Source organism: Procambarus clarkii, chromosome 18 (assembly GCF_040958095.1).
Source record: "Procambarus clarkii isolate CNS0578487 chromosome 18, FALCON_Pclarkii_2.0, whole genome shotgun sequence".
NCBI lineage: Eukaryota > Metazoa > Arthropoda > Malacostraca > Decapoda > Cambaridae > Procambarus > Procambarus clarkii.
The window spans coordinates 14,212,270-14,233,305 of NC_091167.1; the positions used below are offsets into that span (position 1 = coordinate 14,212,270).

Sequence of the window (21,036 nt, forward strand, 5' to 3'; positions counted from 1 at the left end):
GTGGTAAGGCTCAACATATGAAAACCCATGTAAGGATGACAATAGTGCAGAAACAAGAGTACAGAATGTCTCTTCCTCAACAATTAAGAAAATGTGTGCAGCATGGCAAGAATTGCAAACCTTTGCTGAAACGACTCACCCAAATCAAGCTGCAGTAGGTCGTTGCCTTAACCTATTCAATGACACTGTGATGCATCATTACAGACAAATGTTAAAATGAAGGGAAAAACAAATGTCTCTTGACAAATTTGTAGCGAGACAAACAAGCACTGAACCACAACCAGGTCCTAGTGGTATTCAGGCAAAACGTATGAGAGAGAGTACCCCAGAGAAAACATCACTGCCTGATGTGATAATGGAAGGGGACTCCCCTTCCAAACAGGAACAACTCTCCTCCTCCCCCCCCTCATCACCATCTTTCATACACCATCAAGAGCCCTCCATAAAGGTAAGAGACACTTTGGTACTGTATTGTCGTTAGAAAAAAACATTGTATTCAGTATTAAATGTATTTGTATGTTAATATTTTGGAGGGTGGGGAACGGATTAATTCAATTCCCTTTCATTCTTATGGGAAAAATCGCTTCGAATTACGATATTTCGACTTACGATCCGTCTCTGGGAACGGATTAGCATCGTAAGTCGAGGCCCCATTGTACATACATTTTCAAAAAAGGCAGAAAAAGCTCAGCGGAGCACTACCGTCCAATCATTTTGATATCACACATCTTAATAATAAATAATTAATTCATTGTGTCAAAGGACAGGAAGCCAGAGTGTATTCATACATATTTTAGCTTTTATCGAGGTTCTTCCCTAGGCCAAATTACTGACCCAGCCCAGCATACAATCCCACAACAAGCTTACTGACTCCCGAGTACGTACTCCCTGCTAGGTGAAGAGAAGCATTAGGTAAAAGGAAATGTGCCCGACCATTTCTGTCCTGCCCGGGATTCGAAGCCGGAATTCTTGATTGTGCATCGAGAACGAACCCGACTGTACCACCGGGACATCTGCAAGCTAATGGAGAGAATCATAAGGGAGGAAATCATTCTTCATCTTTCAGTGAACAATCTTGTAAAATCGACACAACATGGGTTTGTTAAAAATAGATCATGCCTTACAAACGTGCTCACATTTTTGGAAACAGTAACCAGCTACCCAGACAAAGGATTTCTGCTGGATGTAGTATACAGTACCTGTACATGGATTTTGGTACAGCCTTTGATAAGATACCACATGACAAGGAAATTACAGACACATGGAAAAAATGATAAAATACTAGAATGGATAAAACAATGGTTAAAACAAACAAAACAGAGGGACACGTTCAATGGGAACTAGAGAAATGTGATAAGTAGGGTACCACAGGGATCCATTTTGGGGCCAACCCTTTGTCATATACATCAATGAGAGTTTTAGTTTAGTTCATTTATTATGCACCCCATACCCATCTTGTGGGTAGTAGTGGAAAGGGTTACAGAGCCACATAATGGGCTCAGGGACTGAACCCCACAATTCATTTAGCAAAGCAAGTTACAATCTTGATGAGCTAGTTACAAAATTCAGTATAAGTCGTCACATCAACAATGGGTTCGAGATCGACCACAAGTAAAGTATCTAAATTAAGCATCATGTATCAATGAGATACATGAGCATATTACAAACTACATCATCAAATTTGCAGGTGACTAAGATTCATGGTAAAGTGGGAAATAATAATGATATCAAAGCCTTGCAAAGAGCTACATGAACTCCACAAATGGTCAGAAAATTGGCAAATACTTTATAATATTGACAAATGCAAAGGCCTCTGCATGTGAGGCATAACAACCCATGCCACAACTACCAAATTAATATCATTACATTACAGCAGATTGATGAAGAAAAGGACCTTGGAGTCAAAATCCACTACTTGCTGAAAGTTGCACAACAGGTGGCAGTCAAAAAAGCTAACCAAACCCTTGGAATAATCAAGCATACCTTTGACTTTAAGGAAAAGAAGGTAGTGATTTAACTGAATAAATCTCTAGTGCACCCCTACTTGTATTACTGTATCCAAGCATGGAGACCTCGTCTTCAGAAAGATATAGCTGCTCTAGAGAAAGTGCAAAACCTGGCAACAAAAATCCTTCCTGAACTAAGTCAACTCTCATATCAGGATCAGTTGAGGGCCACACGGCAAAGAACACTGCCAAAGATGTAAATGACAAGACTGTTGAATTTCAAAATCTAACTGGAAAAGATTATTAAGGCAAATTGGGGAATCTTCAACAAACAGCCGCCTTCCTGTCTTCGTCGAGGCCACTAATGTCATTGGCCTTCAGATAAATAGGTAAAAAAACTGGTAAAAAAAACACTGCATACCAGGCATGACAGAGCAGATCTCATTTTAACTTAAAATATTGAACAATTTGGATGATGTTGATCCAGATAATTTCTTCACAAAGTGAGATTTAACTCAACGAGCAATGGTTTCAAACTCAACAAGCAACATTTTAGGATTGAGAACAGAAAATGCTTTTTCTCTCAGGTTTATAAACCCATTGAACCACCTACCCACCAAAGCCATAAATGCCAAAATTCTGCTGAACTTTCAAATCCAAGGTACTTTTTGGTTTTACCTTTCAAAAAGGCATAGGTTGGACAACTTTTTAATTCATTAGAGAGCGAGTTCCATAGAGCGAGTCCTTTTATTTGCATGGAGTTTTTGAACAGATTTAGCTTGACTCTGGGGATATCAAAGAGATTTATTTCTTGTGTGGAAACAACACTGTCAACAAAATTATTCGCACACCCTCTGTCACTATGTGGAGGAGTGCGAAAATTTATGTGAATTCAGAGACAATTCTACAATGAATGTTCCAACGATGTGTAAATATTTCATTCAAAATGACCTGCTACCAGAAATTTTAGCCAAATATCCCCAGTTTGTTAACTGTAGGTAGTAACTAAGTGACTAACCTATCCACCACTGCCCACTGGATGGGGGGCGGTGTGCAGGACAAACATATCAATTGTGACACTAGCTCTCCACATATGTCAGTTGCTTAATTTAGAAACTGTACTTGTGATCGATCTCGAACCCATTGATGGTTTGATGATCATCAAGATTTTAACTTGCTTAGCTAAATGAATTGTGAGGTTCAGTCCCTGAGCCCATTATGTGCCTCTGTAACCCTTTCCACTACCGCCCACAAGATGGGCATGGGGGGTGCATAATAAATGAACTAAACTAACTTCTTGTGTGGTGCTCATGGGTTCTATTACACCTATCAAGGAAAAGTTTCAGATCAGGATTAGCATTTAGGAACAAGGTTTTGTACATGTAGATAGCACAAGAGAATGTGTGGAGTGTATATTTAGCATGTTAAGGGACTTAAATAGAGAGGGCTGTGTGTTGTCTGAAGATAGTTTGTTATAAATAAAAATAAAATGTTTATTTAGGTAAGGTACATACATACAATAAATTTTTACAAAGATTGGTTGACTTATAGGTAGAGCTAGTACATACAATGCCTAAAGCCACTATTACGCAAAGCGTTTCGGGCATGATAAACTTAAATGACAAGCTTAATACTAATTGAGCATAATGAGTAGAATGAAAACAAGAAATGAAAACACATGAAAAAGCAGCACAAATACAATTATGTCGACAAACAGCGCTCTTTAAAAAAAACAGACATTGGTTGACAATAGAAGGGTAAGGTAGGTTACAGGGAATTTATTATAGTTCTGATAGCAGATTTTTGCCGAGTGATGATGGGCATAAGGTAATTTGCAGTGGTTTAACCCCATGCACAGATACTATATGTAAGATAGGGATATATTAGAGCATAGTATAATGAGAGGAGAGCAGAATGGGGAAAATAATATCTGATTTTAGAGAGTATACCAACTGTTTTTTAAACTTTCTTGGTTATGTATGGTATGTGGGTGCTGAATTTAAGTCTCTTGTCTATGTATAGGCCAAATTATTTTTACCTTTCCTCTTATTTGTACCTTTCCTTGTATTTTATTTTGTTGTACCTTTCCTCTTATTCTTCCATTCATCCTATTCCTACATTATTCTTATATTCATCATATTCTTACATTCATCATATTCTAACATTCATCATTCTTTCATTCATCATATTTATTTATTTTTATATAAATATATACAAGAAGGTACATTGGGTTTATGAGAGTACATAGTATTGATGTTTTTACATTCTTGTAAAGCCACTAACACACACAGCATTTCGGACAGGTCCTTAATCTAACAGATAATATTAAGGCGATAATCTATAGCAAAAAATAAAAAACTTAACAGGTACATTGTAAGAAAATTTGAAGAAATTTGTTAGGTACATTTTAGTAAAATTTGAGGATTATTGACAGGTACATTGTAGCATAATTTGAGGATTATTTCTAGGTACATGTAGTAAAATTTACATTCAACATAACAACCATGATATAATTTACCATAACAATTTACCATGATACAAGACGATGGCAGTGATTACACCCGTGAAGTTATATGGCTTAGGCACATATTTTGGGGTACTGTAGTACAAGATACAATGCGAGTGTGAAGCACCAGGTAGAAAACTATGAGGATGAAATTAGGTATTTTTTGGTGTTGCTTTTGAATACGGGGTAGATTGGACAGCTATTTAATTCATTAGGGGAGTAAGTTACATAGGCTAGGTCCCTTTATTTGCAGAGAGAGTTTACACAGATTTAGTTTAACTCTGGGGATATCAAAAGATATATTTATTTCTGATGTAGTGATTATGGGTTCTATTACATCTGTCTAGGAAGAGTTTCAGATCAGGGTTTGCATCTAGGAACAAGGTTTTGTACATATAAATGGCACAATACAATGTGTGGAGTGAGTTTATGTTTAGCATGTTGAGGGGTGTTAAACAGGGGGAGTTGTGTGTTGTCTGAAAGCAGAGTTTGTTATTTTTCTGATAGATTTATTCTTAAATTTATTCATTTGCAAATTTATTCATTATTCTTGCATTCATCCTATTCTTACCTTATTCTTGCATTCATTCTGTTCTCACATTATATTTACACTCGTCCTATTCTTATGATTATATTCAGTCGATTCTTACATTCATCCTATTCTTACTTTATTCTTACATTTATCCAATTTTACCAATTTTACAATTATCCAATTTTTACATTATTCTTATATTTATCCTATTCTTACATTATTTTTACATTCATCCTATTCTTACCTTATTCTTACATTCATCCTATTCTTACCTTATTCTTACAGTTATTCCATTCCTACATTATTGTTACATTCATTCTTGTTATTTAATTTATTTATTTATTAATTTATTTATATACTGTATATACAAGAAGGTACATTGGGTTTATGAGAGTACATAGCAATGATGTTTTTACATTCTTGTAAAGCCAATAACACGCATAGCGTTTCGGGCAGGCCCTTAAACTAACAGATAATTTTAATTAAGTAATTTCTCTCAAAACTGAGAAATGTTAACAGGTACATTGTAAGAACATTTGGCAAAGATTAGTACTGTAGGTACATTATAGTGAAATTTGAGGATTATCAACAGGTACATTGTAGCATAGTTTGAGGATTATTTCTAGGTATAATGTAGTATAACATGTGTTCAACATAACAACCATGATATAAGATGATGCAGTAGTTGTGATTACAATGGTGAAGTTGAATGGCTTAGGCACATATATTGGGGGAGTGGTAACACAAGATACAGTGAGTTTGAAGCACAAGGTAGCAAACTATGATGATCAAATTAAGTACTTTTGGGTTTATTTTTGAATAAGGGGGGTAGGTTAGACTGCTTTTCAATTCGTTATTGAGTAAGTTCTATAGACTACGTCTATGGAAAATGACCATAGAGTGTGTGCATAATGTTTACACAGATTAAGTTGGACTCTGGGGATATCAAAGATATATTTGTTTCTGGTGTGGTGATTATGGGTTCTATTACATCTGTCGGGGATAAGTTTCAGATCAGGATTAGTATTTAAGAACAGGGTTTTGTAAATGTAATTGGCACAAGAGAATGTGTGGAGTGAGTTTGTGTTTAGCATGTTTAGGGATTTAAAGAAGGGGGGGGCTGAGTGTTGTCTGAAAGCAGAGTTTATTGTAGTGATAGCAGATTTTTGCTGGGTGATGATGAGCTTAAGGTAGTTTGCAGTGGTAGAATATTCTTGCAGTAATAATATTCTTACCTTATTCTTACATTGATCCTATTCCTTCATTATTCTTACATTGTTCCTATTCCTTCATTATTCTTACATTCATCCTATTCCTACATTATTCTTACATTCATCCTATTCCTTCATTATTCTTACATTCATCCTATTCCTTCATTATTCTTACATTCATCCTATTCCTTCATTATTCTTACATTCATCCTATTCCTTCATTATTCTTACATTCATCCTATTCCTTCATTATTCTTACATTCATCCTATTCCTTCATTATTCTTACATTCATCCTATTCCTTCATTATTCTTACATTCATCCTATTCCTTCATTATTCTTACATTCATCCTATTCCTTCATTATTCTTACATTCATCCTATTCCTTCATTATTCTTACATTCATCCTATTCTTACCTTTCCCTCACCTTATATTTGCCTTTACCTTCCTCTTCTTTCACAGGGTCTGACAATGGTCCAAGACGGACCTAAACGTCGTCTTCTCATCATCTTCTGGTGAGTGGTTGGGTGATTTATTAGTCTCCGTGGTGTAGTGGTAAGACACTCGCCTGGCGTTCCGCGAGCGCTATGTCATGGGTTCGTATCCTGGCCGGGGAGGATTTACTGGGCGCAATTCCTTAACTGTAGCCTCTGTTTAACGCAACAGTAAAATGTGTACTTGGATGAAAAAACGATTCTTCGCGGCGGGGATCGTATTCCAGGGACCATAGGATTAAGGACTTGCCCGAAACGCTACGCGTACTAGTGGCTGTACAAGAATGTAACAACTCTTGTATATATCTCCAAAAAAAAAAAAAAAAAAAAAAAAAAATTATGTCTTCAGCCTCGTTATTGTGACTCTTCGTCTGCTTGTTCAGCGCGGTCACGTTCATGAGGTCTAGAGGTCACGCGGTCACGTTCATGGGGTCACGTTCACGCGGTCACGTTCACGGGGTCACGTTCACGGGGTCTAGAGTTCACGCGGTCACGTTCATGGAGGTCACGTTCACGCGGTCTAGAGTTCACGCGGTCACGTTCATGGAGGTCACGTTCACGGGGTCACGTTCACGGGGTCTAGAGGTCACGCGGTCACGTTCACGGGGTCACGTTCATGGGGTCACGTTCATGGGGTCACGTTCATGGGGTCACGTTCATGGGGTCACGTTCATGGGGTCACGTTCATGGGGTCACGTTCATGGGGTCACGTTCATGGGGTCACGTTCATGGGGTCACGTTCATGGGGTCACGTTCACGAGGTTACGTTCTTGGGGTCACCTTCACACGGTCACGTTCACGCGGTCACGTTCACACGCACGTAAGGTGCGGGAAATGCATCTTACGACACTGGAAGACAGAAGAGTAAGGGGAGACATGATCACAACCTACAAAATCCTTAGGGGAATCGACCGGGTAAACAAGGATAAACTATTCAACACTGGTGGGACGCGAACAAGGGGACACAGGTAAAAACTGAGTACCCACATGAGCCACAGGGACGTTAGAAAGAATTTTTTCAGTGTCAGTAGTTAACAAATGGAATGCATTAGGCAGTGATGTGGTGGAGGCTGACTCCATACACAGTTTCAAGTGTAGATATGATAGAGCCCAGTAGGCTCAGGAACCTGTACACCAGTTGATTGACAGTTGAGAGGCGGGACCAAAGAGCCAGAGCTCAACCCCCGCAAGCACAACTAGGTGAGTACACGGTCACGTTCATGGGGATTACGTCCACGAGGTCACGTTCTTGCGGTCACGTTCTTGCGGTCACGTTCTTGCGATCACGTTCTTGCGATCACGTTCATGGGGTCACGTTCACGCGATTACGTTCATGTGGATTACGTCCACGAGGTCATGTTTTTGTGGTCACGTTCACACGTTCACGCGGTCACGTTCATGGGATCACGTTCACGCGGTCACGTTCGTCGGGTCACGTTCGTCGGGTCACGTTCGTCGGGTCACGTTCACGTGGTCGTGGTCACGTTCTTGGGGTCACGTTCATAGGGGTCACGTTCATAGGGGTCACGTTCATGGGGGTCACGTTTATGGGGTCACGTTCATGGGGTTACTTTCACGGGGACGCGGTCACGTTCATGGGGTCACATTCACGCGGTCACGTTCATCGGGTCACATTCACGCGGTCACGTTCATCGGGTCACGTTCACGCGATCATGTTCATGGGGATTACGTCCACGAGGTCACGTTCACGCGGTCACGTTCACGCGGTCACGTTCACGCGGTCACGTTCACGCGGTCACGTTCACGCGGTCACGTTCACGCGGTCACGTTCATGGGGTCTCTTTCACGGGGTAATGTTCACAGGGTCACGTTCACGTGGTCACGTTCACGGGGTCACGTTCACGGGGTCACGATTATGGGGTCACTTTCACGGGGTCACGTTCACACGGTCACGTTCACGTGGTCACGTTCATGGAGACACGTTCGTGGGGGTCACGTTCATGGGGTCACGTTCACGTGGGTACGTTCATGGGGTCACGTCCACGCCGTCACTTTCACGTGGTCACGTTCACGCGGCCACGTTCATGGGGTCACGTTCATGGGGTCACGTTCATGGGGTCACGTTCACGCGGCCACGTTCATGGGGTCACGTTCATGGGGTCACGTTCATGGGGTCGCGTTCATGGGGTCACGTTCACGCGGCCACGTTCATGGGGTCACGTTCACGCGGCCACGTTCATGGGGCCACATGTGTGAACGTGACCACACAACTGGCAGTGTCAGGGCTCACAACCATGGCCACACAACTGGCAGTGTCAGGGCTCACAACCATGGCCACACAACTGGCAGTGTCAGGGCTCACAACCATGGCCACACAACTGGCAGTGTCAGGGCTCACAACCATGACCACACAACTGGCAATGTCAGGGCTCACAACCATGGCCACACAACTGGCAGTGTCAGGGCTCACAACCATGGCCACACAACTGGCAGTGTCAGGGCTCACAACCGTGACCACACAACTGGCAGTGTCAGGGCTCACAACCGTGACCACACAACTGGCAGTGTCAGGGCTCACAACCGTGACCACACAACTGGCAGTGTCAGGGCTCACAACCGTGACCACACAACTGGCAGTGTCAGGGCTCACAACCGTGACCACACAACTGGCAGTGTCAGGGCCCACAACCGTGACCACACAACTGGCAGTGTCAGGGCCCACAACCATGACCACACAACTGGCAGTGTCAGGGCTCACAACCGTGACCACACAACTGGCAGTGTCAGGGCTCACAACCGTGACCACACAACTGGCAGTGTCAGGGCTCACCACCGTGACCACACAACTGGCAGTGTCAGGGCTCACCACCGTGACCACACAACTGGCAGTGTCAGGGCTCACAACCGTGGCCACACAACTGGCAGTGTCAGGGCTCACAACCGTGACCACACAACTGGCAGTGTCAGGGCTCACAACCGTGACCACACAACTGGCAGTGTCAGGGCTCACAACCGTGGCCACACAACTGGCAGTGTCAGGGCTCACAACCGTGGCCACACAACTGGCAGTGTCAGGGCTCACAACCGTGACCACACAACTGGCAGTGTCAGGGCTCACAACCGTGACCACACAACTGGCAGTGTCAGGGCTCACAACCGTGACCACACAACTGGCAGTGTCAGGGCTCACAACCGTGACCACACAACTGGCAGTGTCAGGGCTCACAACCGTGACCACACAACTGGCAGTGTCAGGGCTCACAACCGTGACCACACAACTGGCAGTGTCAGGGCTCACAACCATGGCCACAAAACTGGCAGTGTCAGGGCTCACAACCATGGCCACACAACTGGCAGTGTCAGGGCTCACAACCATGGCCACACAACTGGCAGTGTCAGGGCTCACAACCATGGCCACACAACTGGCAGTGTCAGGGCTCACAACCATGGCCACACAACTGGCAGTGTCAGGGCTCACAACCATGGCCACACAACTGGCAGTGTCAGGGCTCACAACCATGGCCACACAACTGGCAGTGTCAGGGCTCACAACTGGTAGTGTCAGGGCTCACAACCATGGCCACACAACTGACAGTGTCAGGGCTCACAACCATGACCACACAACTGGCAGTGTCAGGGCTCACAACCATGGCCACACAACTGGCAGTGTCAGGGCTCACAACCATTACCACACAACTGGCAGTGTCAGGGCTAACAACCATGGCCACACAACTGACAGTGTCACGGCTCACAACCATGACCACACAACTGGCAGTGTCAGGGCTCACAACCATGGCCACACAACTGACAGTGTCACGGCTCACAACCATGGCCACACAACTGGCAGTGTCAGGGCTCACAACCATGACCACACAACTGGCAGTGTCAGGGCTCACAACCATGACCACACAACTGGCAGTTTCAGGGCTCACAACTGGCAGTGTCAGGGCTCACAACTGGCAGTGTCAGGGCTCACAACTGGCAGTGTCAGGGCTCACAACTGGCAGTGTCAGGGCTCACAACTGGCAGTGTCAGGGCTCACAACTGGCAGTGTCAGGGCTCACAACCGCTCCACATGTTTAATGCAGCGAATATTTCGAGCTATCGATCCAGGGTCAAAGTTTAGGTACTTCAGCGGGAAGAAAACGTACACGAGAGGAGAGAGAGAACAATACGTACATAGCCGTGTACACACACCTCTCAGTACCTACATAGCTGTGCACACACACCTCTCAGTACCTACATAGCCGTGTACACACACCTCTCAGTACCTACATAGCTGTGTACACACACCTCTCGGTACCTACATAGCTGTGTACACACACCTCTCTGTACCTACATAGCTGTGTACACACACCTCTCGGTACCTACATAGCTGTGTACACACACCTCTCGGTACCTACATAGCTGTGTACACACACCTCTCGGTACCTTCATAGCAGTGTACACACACCTCTCGGTACCTACATAGCTGTGTACACACACCTCTCGGTACCTACATAGCTGTGTACACACACCTCTCGGTACCTACATAGCTGTGTACACACACCTCTCGGTACCTACATAGCTGTGTACACACACCTCTCGGTACCTACATAGCTGTGTACACACACCTCTCGGTACCTACATAGCTGTGTACACACACCTCTCAGTACCTACATGGCTGTGTACACACACCTCTCAGTACCTACATAGCTGTGTACACACACCTCTCAGTACCTACATGGCTGTGTACACACACCTCTCAGTACCTACATAGCTGTGTACACACACCTCTCAGTACCTACATGGCTGTGTACACACACCTCTCGGTACCTACATGGCTGTGTACACACACCTCTCAGTACCTACATGGCTGTGTACACACACCTCTCAGTACCTACATGGCTGTGTACACACACCTCTCAGTACTGACATAGCCGTACACACACACGTACACCTCAGTACCGACATAGCCGTGTACACACACCTCTCAGTACTGACATAGCCGTACACACACACGTACACCTCAGTACCGACATAGCCGTGTACACACACCTCTCAGTACTGACATAGCCGTACACACACACGTACACCTCAGTACCGACATAGCCGTGTACACACACACCCGTCCTAAGATGAAACTTAGGACGGGTGAGGACAGGTACACAGAGAATGACAAAAAGGTGTGTGAAGAACTCAACAAACGGTTCCAGGAGGTCTTTACAATAGAACAAGGAGAGGTCACGGCGCTAGGAGAGGTGGCAACAAACCAGGCGACCTTGGAAAGGTTCGAAATTACAAGAGATGACGTCAAGAAGCACCTACTGGAGCTGGACGTGAGAAAAGCTGTTGGGTCGGACGGAATCTCACCATGGGTATTGTAAGAGTGTGCAGGAGCACTTTGTTTGCCACTCTCCATAGTGTATAGTAGGTCACTGGAAACGGGAGACCTACCAGAAATACGGAAGACGGCGAATGTAGTCCAATATACAAAAAGGGTGACAGACAAGAGGCACTGAACTACAGGCCAGTGTCCTTAACTTGTATACCATGCAAGGTGATGGAGAAGATTGAGAAAAAACCTAGTAACACATCTGGAGAGAAGGGACTTCGTGACAACCCATCAACATGGGTTCAGGGAGGGTAAATCTTGCCTTACAGGATTGATAGAATTCTACGATCAGGTGACAAAGATTAAGCAAGAAAGAGAAGGATGGCGGACTGCATTTTTCTTGGACTGTTGGAAAGCCTTTGACATAGTACCCCATAAAAGGCTGATGCATAAGCTAGAGAAACAGGCAGGAGTAACTGATAGGGCGCTCCAGTGGATAAGGGAGTACCTAAGCAATAGGAAGCAGAGAGTTACAGTGAGGGGCGAGACCTCATTTTGGCGTGAAGTCACCAGTGGAGTCCCACAGGGCTCTGTATTTGGACCTATCTTGTTTCTGATATACGTAAATGATCTCCCAGAGGGTATAGATTCATTCCTCTCAATGTTTGCTGAAGACGCCAAAATTATAAGAAGGATTAAGACAGAGGAGGACAGCTTGAGACTTCAAGAAGACCTGGACAAGCTGCAGGAATGGTCGAACAAATGGTTGTTAGAGTTTAACCCAAGCAAATGTAATGTAATGAAGATAGGGGTAGGAAGCAGGAGACCAGATACTAGATATCATTTGGCAGTCTCCGTGGTGTAGTGGTAAGACACTCGCCTGGCGTTCCGCGAGCGCTGTCATGGGTTCGTATCCTGGCCGGGGAGGATTTACTGGGCGCAATTCCTTAACTGTAGCCTCTGTTTAACGCAACAGTAAAATGTGTACTTGGATGAAAAAACGATTCTTCGCGGCAGGGGATGTATTCCAGGGACGATAGGATTAAGGACTTGCCCGAAACGCTACGCGTACTAGTGGCTGTACAAGAATGTAACAACTCTTGTATATATCTCAAAAAAAAACAAAAAAAAAAATTTGGGAGAAATACTTCAGGAGTCAGAGAGAAAAAGACCTGGGGGTTGATATCACGCCTGACCTGTCCCCTGATGCTCATATCAAGAGGATAACAGCAGCAGCATATGCCAGGTTGGCTAACATAAGAACGGCCTTTAGAAACTTGTGTAAGTAATCTTTCAGAACATTATATACCACATATGTCAGACCAATCCTGGAGTATGCAGCTCCAGCATGGAGTCCATATCTAGTCAAGCATAAGACTAAACTGGAAAAGGTTCAAAGGTTTGCCACCAGACTAGTACCCGAGCTGAGAGGTATGAGCTACGAGGAGAGACTACGGGAATTAAACCTCACTTCGTTGGAAGACAGAAGAGTTAGGGGGGACATGATCACCACATTCAAGATTCTCAAGGGAATCGACAGGGTAGATAAAGACAGACTATTTAACACAAGGGGCACACGCACTAGGGGACACAGGTGGAAACTGAGTGCCCAAATGAGCCACAGAGATATTAGAAAGAACTTTTTCAGTGTCAGAGTGGTTGACAAATGGAATGCATTAGGAAGTGATGTGGTGGAGGCTGACTCCATACACAGTTTCAAGTGTAGATATGATAGAGCCCAATAGGCTCAGAAACCTGTACACCTGTTGATTGACGGTTGAGAGGCGGGACCAAAGAGCCAGAGCTCAACCCCCGCAAGCACAACTAGGCGAGTACACGCCTCTCAGTAACCTACATAACCGGGCACACATTGTCGAGTGTGCGTCGCGAACGAAGCCGACTGTACTACCGAGACCCTATTATGCTAAGTTCCTTAACATTTCCACAGGATAGGTATGTAAGATGCATTATAAATACGCTATAAATAAGCAGTCTCCGTGGTGTAGTGGTAAGACACTCGCCTGGCGTTCCGCGAGCGCTATGTCATGGGTTCGTATCCTGGCCGGGGAGGATTTACTGGGCGCAAATCCTTAACTGTAGCCTCTGTTTAACGCAACAGTAAAATGTGTACTTGGATGAAAAAACGATTCTTCGCGGCGGGGATCGTATTCCTGGGACCATAGGATTAAGGACTTGCCCGAAACGCTACGCGTACTAGTGGCTGTACAAGAATGTAACAACTCTTGTATATATCTCAAAAAAAAAAAAAAAAAAAAAAAAAAAAAAATAGTCTGGAGCAGACGCGGGTTCGACCCCCGTTTTGCTCTAAAAATAATCATATCACGTTATTGTAATTTAATTTTGTATAAAATAAAAAAAGCTAAGCAAACCCAGTGATTAATCAAGCCAACCTTTGACTAGTTTAGTCATGTTCATTTATTATGCACCCCTTACCCATTATGTGGGGTGTAGTGGAAATGGTTACATGGCCCATAAAGGGCTCATGCAGGGACTGAACCCCAATAACAATCTTGATGAACTAATTACAAAATTTAATGTATATTGTTACGTCAATAATAGGCTCAAAACCGACCACAATTTTTCAGTTTCTAAATTAAGCAACTGACATATGTGGAGAGAGAGTGTCACAATTGATGTTTATCCTGCATTCCTCCTCCCCGCCCCCCCTCCCCGATGAGCAGTGATGGAATGTTTACAATCGCCCACAATTACTACTCATAAGGATAAGAAGGTAGTGATTCAACTGCATAAATCTCTGGTGCGCCCCCACATGGATTACTGTATCCAAGCATGGAGACGTCATCTTCAGAAGGACATAGCTGCTCTGGAGAAAGTGCAACACCGGCCAACAAAAATCATTCCAGAGCTAAGCCACACATCTATGGATCATCCAATAAAATCAGCAGACTTCTAGATGTTACTACAGCTCGGCTTAGACTCGGTTACAAGTATCTCTGGGAATTCTCATTATCTGCTGATGTAGACCTGACCAAATGTAAACTGTGTCAACAAAATTATTCGCACACCCTCCGTCACTATGTGATGGAGTGCGAAAAGATACGTGAATTTAGAGACAATTCTATAACCAATGTTCCAGCGATGTGTCAATATTTCATTCAAAATGATCTGCTACCAGAAATTTTAGCCAAATATCCCCAGTTTGCTAACTGTAGGTAGTAACTAAGTGATTGTAACCTATCCACCGCTGTCCACTGGATGGGGGGCGGTGTGCAGGACAAACATATCATTTATGACACTAGCTCTCCACATATGTCAGTTGCTTAATTTAAAAACTGTACTTATGGTTGGTTTCTGACCCATTGTTGACGTGATGATGTGCATCAAATTTTGTAACTAGCTCATCAAGATTGTAACTTTCTTAGCTAAATGAATTGTGGGGTTCAGTCCCTGAGCCCATTATGTGCCTCTGTAACCCTTTCCACTACCGCCCACAAGATGGGTATGGGGTGCATATTAAAGGAACTAAACTAACTAGAGCTAAGGCAACTCTCATACTAGGATCGGCTGAGGAGCTCAGGGCTAGCACTGCAAATCAGGCATGACAGGACGGATCTCATTGTCCAATGTGATACCACAACAAATGAGGCACAATTATCTCGAGGAAATTTTTAAAGAAGCCGGAAATGAGTTAGATCAAATGTACACTGATGGATCATCTAACCCTGTCAATGGCAGGGCTGGTGCAGCATACACTGTCATTAGGAATAATGCCTTTCAACGCGGAAATGAAGGGAAAGTAAGTATTGAGAACTATGCCTCTTCAATGCAAGCGAAGTTAACCGTCATTGTTGTGGTGTTAATATTCCTTGAACTATTGGTGCAGTGATCTGCACTGATTCAAAAGCAGCTCTACAAAGCCTTACTAATAATCGGGCAGAAAATACTGGGATATAGTCGCTGAAATCAAGAGAGCTGTGAGAGCACTAACCAATAAGGGAAGAGTCGTCAAATTTCTGTGGATTCTCATGTAGGAATCTGGAAAAGAACAAGCAGATGTGCTGGCTGCTGAAGAAGACCATATTGTATACCTCATACCCAAGACTCCTACAAACTAGAGGCATCATCAGGCAATATCACTGCGACAAGGTTACTGAGGAAAGGAGGATAGAAGAACAAATCAGTAAATCTGTACGATGGTACAACATGGTTGCAGCTGGCAATCCCAATCATTATGGCCGAAGAGGAGGTGGCCGCGGGAGAGAACCAGTAATAGCGAGAATCTGTTTTGGATACAAATATCCATGAAGAATCGAAATGAAAACAACAGTTGAGGAGCAGAGTTGCAGAATCTGTGATGAAAGTAACGGACACCGCCTAGACCAATATGTACGAGACTGAACATCTGAGAAACATTAGAAATGTGTACAATAATAAACCCCACATTGTTCGAGTTAGGAAAATAATATTTGTCAAATATATATACTGTTCTAAAAAGATTTCCCAATTTTGCACCCAAAAGATAACGTAAGATTTTATGGGTTGACGAATGTTAATCTTCTTGTTTGAGAAGCTGTTCACTTGAGATAGGTAAGCAAGTCCCAGCTGTGTCAGGATACAAGTGACAGGACGAATAACCCAGGGTGTTTTCTTCCTATTGGGGGAGTGTATATTTGCCCCTCGGGGTAAAATTAAATTGACAAATCGACAGGGGCTTGTTAAAAATAGATCGCGCCTTCCAAACCTGCTCACGTTTTTTGGAAACGGTAACCTGTTACACATACAAGGACTTCTGAGGGATGTAGTATACATGGATTTTGCTAAAGCCTTTGCTAAGGTACCACATGAAAGACTGGCAAGGAAATTAAAGGCTCGTGTAATAAATGGTAGAATACTGGAATGGATAAAACAATGGTCAAAACACAGGTCATACTAAATGGGTCCAAATCTGACTGGATAAATTTATTCACTTAGTTGTGATTGCGGGGGTTGAGCTCTGCTCTTTCGGCCCGCCTCTCAACTGTCAATCAATCAACTGTTACTAACTAACGATTTTTTCACACACACACACACACACACACACACACACACACACACACACACACACACACACACACACACACACACACACACACACACACACACACACACACAGGGATGGCAATTCCTGCTTCACAGGGTTACTTGAATTCTACGACCAAGCAACAAAAATCAGGCAAGAAAGAGAAGGGTGGGCAGACTGCATATTTTTGGATTGCCAGAAAGTCTTTGATACAGTACCATACAAGAGGCTAGTGAAAAAACTGGAGATGCAGGCTGGAGTGAGAGGGAAGGTACTCCATTGGATAAAGGAGTACCTAAGCAACAGGAGACCGAGTCAATGTGAGGTGTGAGGTCTCAGATTGGTGAGATGTTACAAGTGGAGTACCGCAGGGGTCAGTCCTTGGACCTATACTGTTTCTGATATATGTAAATGATCTCCCAGAGGGTATTGACTCGTTTCTCTCAATGTTTGCTGATGATGCAAAAATTATGAGGAGGATTAAGACAGAGGAAGATAGTAGGAAACTACAAGATGACCTAGACAGACAATGAATGGTCCAACAAATGGCTGCTAAAGTTCAACCCGAGTAAAGGCAAAGTAATGAAACTAGGCGGTGGAAACAGGAGGCCAGACACAGGATACAGAATAGGAGATGAAGCACTTAATGAAGCGGACAGAGAGAAAGATTTAGGAGTTGATATCACACCAAACCTGTCTCCTGAAGCCCACATAAAAAGAATTACGTCTGCGGCATATGCGAGGCTGGCTAACATCAGAACAGCGTTCAGGAACCTATGTAAGAAATCGTTCAGAATCTTGTATACCACATATGTAAGACCAATCCTGGAGTATGCGACCCCAGCATGGAGCCCGTGCCTTGTCAAGCACATGACGAAGCTGGAAACAGTTCAAAGATATACCACTAGACTAATTCCTGAACTAAGAGGCATGAGTTACGAGAAAAAGCTGCGGGAAATACACCTTACGACACTGGAAGACAAGAGTAAGGGGAGACATGATCACAACCTACAAAATCCTCAGGGAAATCGACCGGGTAGACAAGGATAAACTATTCAACACTGGTGGGACGCGAACAAGGGGACACAGGTGGAAACTGAGTACCCACATGAGCCACAGGGACGTTAGAAGGAACTTTTTCAGTGTCAGTAGTTAACGGATGGAATGCATTAGGCAGTGATGTGGTGGAGGCTGACTCCATACAGTTTCAAATGTAAATATGACAGAGCTCAGTAGGCTCAGGAATCTGTACACCAGTTGATTGATAGTTGAGAGGCGGGACCAAAGAGCCAAAACTCAACCCCCCCCCGCAAGCACAAATAGGTGAGTACACACGTCCTCTTGGACATTACGAGTGATCACGTCCTCTTGGACATTACGAGTGATCACGTCCTCTTGGACATTACGAGTGATCACGTCCTCTTGGACATTAAATACGCTATGCGATATAATCTAGTAGGAATGGGGACAGTGAAACAGTTGTTAAACGTGATTTCAAGAAAGGACGCTATGGGGAACTTAGAATTTTTTTTCATGGGTATAATTGGACAGACTTGTTGCTAGGCAAGGAAGTAAATGAGACATGCCAAAGTTTGCAAAATATACGATGAAGGCACACAAACATTCATACCAAAACAGACATGAAGACCTAGGAAATAGGGTTGGTTCAACAGAAATTGCGAGAGGGCCAGAGATCAAAAGACACAAAAATAGAATCATTATAGAAAGAGGCCAAACCCCCAAACATACCAGCGATATAAAGATGCAAGAAACAACTACACGTCAGTAAGGAGAGAGGCAGAGAGGAACTTAACAAAAGTGGCGGCAGGGAAGACCCCCTCAATTATAGACCTGTATCATTGACAAGTGTAATAGTCAAAATATTGGAAAAAATAATAAAAACTAAATGGGTAGAACACCTGGAGAGAAATGATATAATATCAAACAGACAGTATGATTTTCAATCTGGAAGATGCTGTGTACCGAATTTACTCAGTTTTTATAATCGAGCCACAGAGATTTTACAGGAAAGAGATAGTTGGGTTGACTGCATCTATCTGGACCTAAAAAAGGCTTTCGACAGAGTTCCACAAAAGAGGATGTTCTGGAAACTGGAAACTATTGGAGGAGTGACAGGTAAACTTCTAACATGGATCAAACATTTTCTGACTGATAGAAAAATGAGGGAAGTAATCAGAGGCAATGTATCGGACTGGAGAAATGTCCCAAGTGGAGTACCACAGGGTTCAGTTCTTGCACTGGTGATGTTCAATGTCTTCATAAATGATCTACCAGTTAGCATACAGAATTATATGAACATGTTTGATGATGGTGCTAAGATAATAGGAAGGATAAGAAACTTAGATGGTCATGCCCTTCAAGAAGACCTGGAAAAATAAGTATATGGAGCACCACTTGGCAAATGGAATTTAATGTGAATGAATGCCATGTTATGGAATGTGGAATATGAGAACACAGACCCCACACAACCTATAAATTATGTGAGAAATCTTTAAAGAATTCCGATAAAGAAAGAGATCTAGGGGTGGTTCTAGATAGAAAACTATCACCTGAGGACCACATAAAGAATATTGTGCGAGGAGCCTATGCCACGCTTTCTAACTTCAGAATTGCTTTCAAATACATGGATGGGGAAATACTAAAGAAATTATTCACGACTTTTGTTAGGCCAAAGCTAGAATATGCAGCAGTTGTGTGGTGCCCATATCTTAAGAAGCACATCAACAAACTGGAAAAGATGCAAAGACATGCTACTAAGTGGCTCCCAGAACTGAAGGGCAAGAGCTACGAGGAGAGGTTAGAGGCATTAAATATGTCAAAACTAGAAGACTGAAGAAAAAGAGGCGATATGATCACTACGTACAAAATAGTAACAGGAATTGACAAATTTAATAGGGAAGATTTCCCGAGACCTGGAACTTCAGGAACAAGAGGACATAGATTTAAACTATCTAAACACAGATGCCGAAGAAATATAAGAAAATTAACTTTCGCAAACAGAGTGGTAGACGGTTGGAACAAGTCAAGTGAGAAGGTGGTGGAGGCCAAAACCGTCCGCTGGTGCCGGGGATCGAACCCCGGTCTCTAGGTCCAACGAGTCTAGAGCGCTGTCAACTCGGCCACCAGCGCCTAAGTGATGATGGCTGTAAAAATGTGGTAAATGGGGTACCTTAAGGATCCATTTTGGGGGCCAACATTTTTTGTTATTTACATCTAACATAGATGAGATTATTACAAACCCCCATCAAAATTAGAGAAAAAAGTATGGTAAAGTGGGAAATAATGATATAGGAGCTCTACAAAGATCTACGTGATCTCCACAAATGGCCAGAAGACTGGAAAGTGCTTTTTAATGTTGACAAATGCAAGACCTTGCATGTGGAGCATGACAACTTACGCCACAACTACCAAATTAATAGCATTACATAACAGCAGAGTGAGGATGGAGTCAAAATCCACCACTCGCTGAAACTTGCACAACAGGTAGGTACAGCAGTCAAAAAAGCTAACCAAACCCTTGGAATAATCAAGGGTATCTTGAGGTTATCTTGAGATGATTTCGGGGCTTTAGTGTCCCCGCGGCCCGGTCCTCGACCAGGCCTCCACCCCCAGGAAGCAGCCCGTGACAGCTGACTAACACCCAGGTACCTATTTTACTGCTAGGTAACAGGGGCATAGGGTGAAAGAAACTTTGCCCATTGTTTCTCGCCGGCGCCTGGGATCGAACCCAGGACCACAGGATCACAAGTCCCGCGTGCTGTCCGCTCGGCCGACCGGCTCACCGGGTACCTTAGACTTCAGGGAAAGGATGGTGGCGATTCAATTTTATAAATCTCTGTGCGGGCCCACATGGATTACTTACTGTATCCAAGCAAGGAGACCCTATCTTCAGAAGGACATAGCTGCCCTGGAGAAGGTGCAACACCTGGCAACAAAAATCATTCCAGAGCCAAGTCATGTCTCGTATCAGGAACGGTTGAGGGCCACAGGGCTAACGACACCGCAAACCA

At 43.6% G+C, this 21,036-nt stretch overlaps 1 protein-coding gene across 1 annotated transcript in view; it reads right to left on the reverse strand.

Annotated features, from left to right (window-relative positions):
* The window catches only part of LOC123754691 (transient receptor potential cation channel subfamily M member 4), a gene marked incomplete in the record, with an annotated part of 261,293 nt that extends 254,291 nt beyond the window's left edge, over window positions 1-7,002 (reverse strand). Inside the window, 1 exon segment of the mRNA XM_069326277.1 lies at window positions 6,623-7,002.
* Window positions 7,003-21,036: the final 14,034 nt, after the last annotated feature.